This window comes from Sminthopsis crassicaudata, chromosome 5 (genome assembly GCF_048593235.1).
Source record: "Sminthopsis crassicaudata isolate SCR6 chromosome 5, ASM4859323v1, whole genome shotgun sequence".
NCBI lineage: Eukaryota > Metazoa > Chordata > Mammalia > Dasyuromorphia > Dasyuridae > Sminthopsis > Sminthopsis crassicaudata.
In genome coordinates this window covers 75,190,736-75,199,105 of record NC_133621.1, presented here as the reverse complement: position 1 = coordinate 75,199,105, position 8,370 = coordinate 75,190,736, and the positions used below count along the sequence as shown (strand labels likewise).

The 8,370-nt window shown below is 35.7% G+C and overlaps 1 pseudogene; it reads right to left on the bottom strand.

Annotated features, from left to right (window-relative positions):
* Nucleotides 1–661: 661 nt before the first annotated feature.
* Nucleotides 662–1,077, bottom strand: LOC141543861 (large ribosomal subunit protein eL27-like; annotated as a pseudogene).
* Between the last annotated feature and the right edge of the window lie 7,293 nt (nt 1,078–8,370).

Below are 8,370 nucleotides of genomic sequence, written 5' to 3'. Positions count from 1 at the left end.
CACATTTAGTCCCACTAGTTCTCTCTGGATATAGACGGCTCTCTCCATCACAAGTCTATTGGAATTGTCCCGAATCACCTCATTGTTGAAAAGAGCCAAGTCTATCACAGTTGACCATCACATAATCTTTTTGTTGTTGTGTACAATATTCTCTTGGCATCAGTTCATGTAAATTTCTCCAGCCCTTTCTGAAATCAGTCTGTTGATTATTTCTTATAAAACAATAATATAAGGAATTATCTTCTTCATTGAGCTTCTGTACCTCTTTTTCCATTTGGCCAATTCTATTTTTAAAGTAATTCCTTTATTTTTTAGTCAATTTTTGTACCTCTTTTTCCATTTCACTAATTCTGATGATTTATGAATTCTTTTCAAAAGTAGTAGATTTTTATGCCTCTTCTATCATTTTATCTTTTCTGCTTTAAGATGTTATTTTTAGCAGGTATTTGGTGCCTCCTTGTTCAAGTTGTTGACTCTTTTTTCCTTGATTTTCTTGCATCACTCTTATTTATTTTACCAACTTTTCCTCTACTTCTCTTATTTGATTTTTAAATTCTTCCAATAATTTTTCTTTTTCTTTTGGCCTGAGACTAATTAGTATTTCTCTTTTCTTCATTTTTAAGAAATATTTTATTTACTGACCAACAGAATAGCTCTAAAATCATGGCTTCTGGAAGAAACACTTATTTTTGCCTGCCTTGTACCCTTCTTCATATTTGATCTTGGCCACCCTCCTTACCTTATGTTTTAGTGCAGGGTTATAGAACATATTCTTGTTGACAACTTGTGGACAACTGTTTTATACAGTGGGATAGCAATAGAATATCTAGTAAGCACAAGGGGGTTATAGTTATAAACTTTCATGAAGGATTTGATTTTAGGTCTTTTGGCAATTTTCTTTTGGCTCTTTGCTACAGTCACTTTGCAAGATGAACAGTTGATACCTGCTAACAAGGCATGCCTGTGGGGCCTGTCTGAGGTTCCATCATCAATGTTCTTCATAATGACAGCTTTGTACCCAGAGGATTGCCCAGCCAGGAACAGCATCACCTTCCCAGATTTCACGAATTTGCCCATTTTTACAGAAAGCAGGATGTTCCTAGAACCAAAAGCTAATATTTTTCTTTGAGGATTTAGGTGTAGCTGTTTTGACTTTTCTTGTTTTCTTCTGAGTTTGTGTTTTGATCTTCTCAGTCACCATAGTAACATATCAGAATCAGAATTTTTGTTGTTTACTTATTTTCCAGCATTTTCTTGACTTTTTATTTTATGTTAGGGTAAGATTCTGCTTCCATGTTGAGGGGCCCCTATCCCAGGCTTCAGGTTTTTTGAACTGTTATTTTCACGATAAGTTCTGGGGGGGGAGGGTCTGTAAATTTTCAGTTCTTCCAAGGCCATGATCTAAGAAGAGCTGTGATCAAGGTTCTCCTGGCCTGTGCTCTGGGCTGTGAGCAACCACAAGCACTCTTTTCTACCCTGGAACTGTGACCAGGGTATCTATGTCCCAGTGGCTGTATGCTGTAGTGCTAGTGCTCCTCCTTACCCTGGAACTGCAACTGGGGACTGCTTATGGGCAATGCAATTGTCTGATTCTCTTACTCTTTGTGGAATGAGAATTCTGGAAGCTGTAATTAATTGTAGATTCAGTCAGTTCCAATTAATTCAGCCAGTTCCTGCTGGCTTGTCAAGCAGGGACAGTGTTGTACTGAACAAGCACAAGAAAGACCTTTTCTCCTGATAGAAGTTGTCTTGGGCTGGAAAATTATTTTACCCTGTCCATTTATTTACTCTGCTAGAATTTATGCTGAGATATTATTTTAAAGTTGTTTGAAGGAGAACTTGGGAGAGCACCACTATCTTGGCTTTATTCTTCTTCAGCTTCCACCTGCAACCATTTTTCAAGAGTTGTGTCCTTGGTGGTTATACTGACCCCTTCCCTGGGGTACATAGTAGGTTAGTAGAACTGATACATTTTTTTTTGAATTGCATTGTTAAATTTCCCCAGTTCTCATCTTTGTCTGCCCATCTCTGGATTAAAAGGGGAGTAAAGTAATAGATAAGGAGCTTAAAAGGTGTTCCATCCATAAGGTGCAGTTCTCTGCCCCATAATAAAGAAGAATAGAATCTGTAAGGGTCAGCCAGGAAAAGATGTAGGAAGACTTTCACTAATAATAGCTAGCATTTATGTAGCACCTTTAAGGTTTACAAAGTATTATAAAGGTGTTATCTCATTTGATCTTCACAACAGCCCTGGGGATTTTATCCTTATTTTCCAGATAGGGAAAACTAGGAAGCAGATGAGCCAAAGCTTTTGTTTATTATGGTCAAAATTTAAATTCAGGTTTCCCTGATTCTAAGTCCACATCTCTCTTCACTACATCATCTACCTGTTTTTCTGCTTTATTTGTGCTTATTTTTTTATGAAACAGGTGCGTTTGAAAGGGAAAAACCTACATTTCCTGGGCTAAGGTTAAAAATGTAAATTGAGAAGCATGTTTTCATACCAATAAATTATGGAGACTGTACTTTGCCTTTTTCTTTCAGTAAACATGGAAGAGGAAGAATGTTTTCTCACCAAGCATATGGGTGGTTCTGCCAGGCTTTTGACCACATGGAACGGAGTAAAGATGATGAGATATCCTGGATGGGAAAAAGCTGATGACTAGGGATTGTGGTCAGGAGTGATGAGTGGTTCCTGAGGAAAGCAAAGCTGGGAACTGAATGGTTCCCATTGCAAACATGGTTTCAAGAGAAATGAGCCATAGATGTAGGCAATCCTAGGCACAGACTCCTTTTTTCTCCAGTCTTTAGCTCCCTGATCCAATAGTATACCCTGGTGGTTGACAGAGACTGAATCTATATCTTCATTGAGGTCAGAGGGGCTTAAATACAAATCTAATTTGGGAGGACTTTAATTTTCATCATTTATAAATGTTGCCAAGATTATTTTCTTCTGCTTTATTATTTGTTTCTGTCCCTATCCAATGTTTCATTATTTCAGAGCTATTCTTTAGCTGGGTTTGTTAACAGTAAACAATTGGACATCTACAACTTTAAAAATTCCATTGTTTTCTTAACTTAATGGGGACAAAAGATGAGTCAGAGAAAAATAAATTCTTATTTCCAATCATAAGATTTGAACCCAAGTCCAAGAGGATCCAGTGTGAGTGAATTCATGAGTTTCACTTGAATGAAGAATGCTGTTTCTCTATTCAGTATTCCTGAGAGGAGCTGTGGAAGCAGCTTTTACATCAGCGGGGTTTAGTGGGAAGAGTCCTGGATTTAGAGCTTAAGTACTTGGAGGTTTTGATTCAGCTCTCACATTATCTCTCTGACTTTAGACAGACTATAAGCAATTCTCTGGCCCTCATTTTCCTCTTCTATAAAAAATGAAGAAGTCAGTTATAACTTTAGGAAATCTCAGCAGCTGCTAAAAGTAAGCAGGAGGAACTGAAGGAATAGCAGAAGGACATTGGGAAACACGTGGGCCAACTACTCTCTTCTGGGAAGCCATGGAAGCAGATGGACTTGTTCAGTGGGTAGCCATCCAAGAAGAATGGCTCCATTTCAGCCAGAATGTTCTGGAGCCCTTGAGACGCCCAGCTAGAACCATAAATAACTTTATCCTGGAAGCAACCATCACCCCAAAGTTCTCATGCATTCTGTGTGCGACAGAATCTGGCATTTGTCTATCTGATTTTATAAGGTGTGCTTTTACACAGGCTTACAAGCAATGCAATACATTTTTACTGCTAGAAAGTAAAGAAAGAGGGAGAGAGAACAATATCATAGTAAATCAGTGTCAATCTTTAGAAAAGAGATGAGGTAGGGTAATTTGATCTAGTTTGTAGCCCATAACAGTACCCTTTATTTCCTTCCTTCTGCTCTGCCAGGCAATAACTAAAGGTGAGATGACTGTTAGCAATCTGCAAACCAGTACTGACCTTGGACATAGTTGCCATTACAACAGCTAGCTGGAGGCAGACTGAATATTTTCTCAATGGTGGATGGTGTCAGATCATATGTCTGCCTTTGCAGCTGTTGTCATCATTACAAACAAAAAATTCTCAGATTTCTCTTTGCTCTTCCTAAGGCATCATATATTATATAAAGTCAATTAATTAAACCAAGTTCTTAGCAGGGAGATAAGACAGAAAACACTGACACATATGGAGATATTAATGATGTTAAAATATATGTAGAGAGAAACAATGATTAATTAAATTATTGAAGTTAAATATTTGTGCTAAGTTCATGCAAAGGAATTGCTGCTCTGAGTGGGGTGAAGGGAAAATCAAAAGTCCTGGGAGTTGAGCTTGTTGAGAGAATAACCGCAATTCTTTTCATTACTCAGGAAAGGCTTTCTGGAGAAGATGAATTTTCAGGAGTTTTTTGTTTTGTTTTGTTTTGTTTTTTAATAACAAAAATCAAAGTTCTTGCTAGGTGGAGTTTAGAGGGCATTCCAAGTATCAGTGGAATCTTGAGAGAAGGCTCAGAAGTAAAATTACATTTAATTACAGGGCTTCAAAATATATTTGCCTTGTAGGATGGAAGGAATTGATGGAGAAGAGGAAGAGAACAGAGAAGGGAACCATACATAGGACATATCCTGGTAAAAAGGTCACTTAAGTAGAAATACCAACAGAAGCCTGAATATGCATGAAGACCTAGCTTAAACATTATAATGTCCTTAAACAAAGAACCATTACCAACTGCAGGCTATAGTTATAACCATAGTCATGTATTTATTGATTAAAAACATATCCTTAACTTATTATTGTATATAATATTATTGTTGTTATTGCATTTCAAGGTTCTCAGATTTTATTAATACATAGGAATTCCATGATTCATGTTTACTATGGGGCTCATTATACCTAATAATATTAAACGATTGTTATTTATTTTTTTGATTGAGACTCCCTTTCTTGTCTAAGCTGAAAATGTGGTAGCCACTGATCTCACTACCCATTGTTTTGTTTGCCCCTCCCTTTGCTTAGTGGTTCTGAACCTGCTCTATAGGGCTTGCTATATTGCTACAAGTCAGTGGGTATATGTCAGCCCACTGCAGCTCAGAACTCCTGAGCTCAAAAAATCCACCAATCTCAGTTTCCCTGGAAGAAGGGGTTACAGATGTGTAACCACAGCCAATTCATAATGACTGTTATCAAAAAGACACAGAATCTTACTTTAGATTTATAAGTGATTTTCTTTCCCAACAAAGCTACAACAAAGACACCGATGAATGAAGTGGCTAATAAATTATACTGTTTATGCACCTTAGCCACAACATATTGAAAGATGATATCAGGAACACATCTGTAGCAGGATCTACAGAATGCAATGTTTTCTAAGTGATTAAGGATTTGATAAAATGACCCTCTCATTTGGGTTGCCACATCAGTTTCTATAATCCATGAAACATTTATAAAATGTCAGTCACATTTTGTGGTCATGGAGTAGGTTTTTCTTTGTAAATCTGATTGATCCATGCTGGCTACATGATGCAATAGAGTAGAATATTCTGTTAAATATAAAATTAATTTCTAGCTGCTATTATAATTCAAGAATAAAAAGGGTAGAAAGTTCTTTGTCTAAGATTGTGACTCATTCTATGGCTTTTACCTATGTCCATTTTTTCTTTTTTTTTTTCTTTTTGCTATCCTGCTCACAGTTGTAATACATATAATTGCTTTAATTGCATGACTAAACTTTGAATCACATGCTCTAGCTCATACCTTTTGTTGGCTAGGCTTTCATTTAAAGTACTCTAGTTCTCTGAGTTATGTCCTTATCATCACACTACATAGTCTATAGACCCTTCCTTTAGTTTTAACCTTGTGAGTTATAATTCTTCTAGTTATTCTAATGTACTGTCACTTTCAAGTCCTGGACTGAATTACTGCTTTTAACGCCTTCTCTCAATGACTAAGAGAATTATTTACTTTCATATTTTGACTCAAGTCCACTCCTGATTGGTTCTTATTGAATTTTGAATCATCTGTCCCTTTCTATACCATTTCAGCTGAAATCCCTTTCATTTTGCCTTTTTTAATCTCATCTCTAAAGTGTTTTCTTTCTGTTGTATGTTCTTGGGCTTTTATTCTGAAGCTATTCTCTCTCCTTTTCATTGGGGATAATAAATATGATGGTGATGATGGTGAAATCCTCAAAGGAGATTATAGAAAATGAAAAAAATGGGCATATTGGTAATTATTGATATTCAGTTAATTATACTTTTTTTAAGGAAATCAAGTCAACAAACCAAGTAAATAAGCACTTACTAATCAATTGCTATGTGCTCAAAAAGTACTGTACTCAAAAGACATTCCCCCCACAAATGTTTGGTGCTCTTTTTTCCCAATATGGCAGCTTTTTTCAAAGCTTTGAACAATGATCACAATCAATTTGTTAAAGCAATGTCCAAAATTCAATACCAGGTTAGGAAAAAAAATAAAAAGGAGAAGACATGACATACAATAAAAGCAACTAGGGATAGGAGCAATAGGTGCCATTTTTCCTCCCCATGCAAGTTAGATTGGAATTTTCTTAAATGGTATTGAGCTATTAATCAAGATGTGGTTCAGGGAACTAAAGGCTCATATTATTGATATTAATTCTTCCTTGCCTAATTATAGAGTAAATATGAGGATCTCCAGAGTGGTCTCTCATGTTTTCAGGCTAGATTTCACTTAGTAGTCTCTGCTCAGCTGAATCAACTTGAAGTACCCTCAGTGCCTTGAATAGCCTTCTCCTGCTATGGCTAAGCATATTTCCTTTTGTTAACTGTTGAGTGACTTTTAGTATCTCATTTTGTCCCAATATTGAACCTAAACTTCCAGTGGACAGGACTAACTCGAGCCTAGCCCCCGTGCATTAGGATATTGCTCTTACCACATACCTCCAGCCAAATCTATGTAAACATTTTTTTTTCTCCATTGACACTTCAGACTTTAATACATTGGGGAATGTATTAAAACAAAACAAAATGATAATGTATGTTAACATACATTACCATAATTTTCTGAGACATTTAACTGCTATAAATTGTCGCAAAGAGAGAACCAAAAATACCTAGACACTTCAGCCAGCAAATATTTGAACCCTGCCAAGCAGAAAGATATAGTTGCCAAGGGAAAACAAGATTTGGAATGAAACTTTTTTTTTTTTTTTGGTAGAATATTGTAGGGGAGGCTAATAATAATAGCAGGCATTTATATAGAACTTGTAGGTTGGAAAAGTGCTTTATGCAAAGTTCTTATTAGATCCTCTCACTAGTTCTATAAAGCAGATACTATCAATATGCACATCCCCATTTTACAGATAAGGATGCTGAGGTTCTGAGAATTGATTTTGGTCACACAGATGGTATTTGATGTAGGATTGTTGCCTTTCTGTGCTTGTTCATAATATGCTATTTAAGTCCTTAACTCTTCCATCCCTAGAATAATCAGGCTTTCTGAATATAGCTTAAATCATCCCTCTGTACGATTCCATTCAGTCACAATGTCCTATTCATATTAAAAGCAATTATCATTTGACTTTGGGGAGATCCTACTGGCATTATTTACAATATTTAATAATACTTAAGTCCCCTTGTTAACATTTTAACACAGAGCCTCCTTATCTGGGATAGAATCTGATTTTGTGATATTTTTGTGAGAGGAGGAATTTTGCTTCTGTATGAATAATGAACTCAGAATCCTTATCTCAAGAACTAATTATCCAGAAATAAAGGTAATATGCGTGAGCAGCAGCATCACTTTCAAATCTAAAATTATCCAGAATTATTACCTATGCCACGTTGATACTTAAGCCACTTTTTGGTTTGTAAAAGGTTAATTCATTTGTGCATTTAGCTTAAGGTAGGATTGGATATTTTGGTGAAGAAAGAACTGTTTTATACCATTAAGCCTGAAAAACCTCTCATGGAAGATTAGTTTTGAGAAAAGATTGTAAAGAGAATTTAATACTAGATGATTATATTTCAATTGAGTTTAAGTTTTAAGACTTAAGGACCCTGTACTAATGAAAATAGTTTTAGAAATGTTTGGGTGAGGGGGAGCAAAGTATTTTCTTCTTTATTATATTAAAGAATGAAAAAATCTAATTGCACTTTTTCATTTCAATATGTCTGTTCATAGTGATATGGTTCTTTGCCCAAAGCCACAGTTCTGTAGTTGTCATTTTAAAAAATAAAAATACAATTAATCATCTAACCACACAATATTCTCATCCTGTATAAATGTGCACAGACACTTCTGTGGTCATATTTCTAGATTGTACCCCCAGATGTTGAATTTTTTTAGCAGTTTGTTTCCTCTAATACTAATTGTCTTTATTTCACATATGTCATTTATCATATACTGT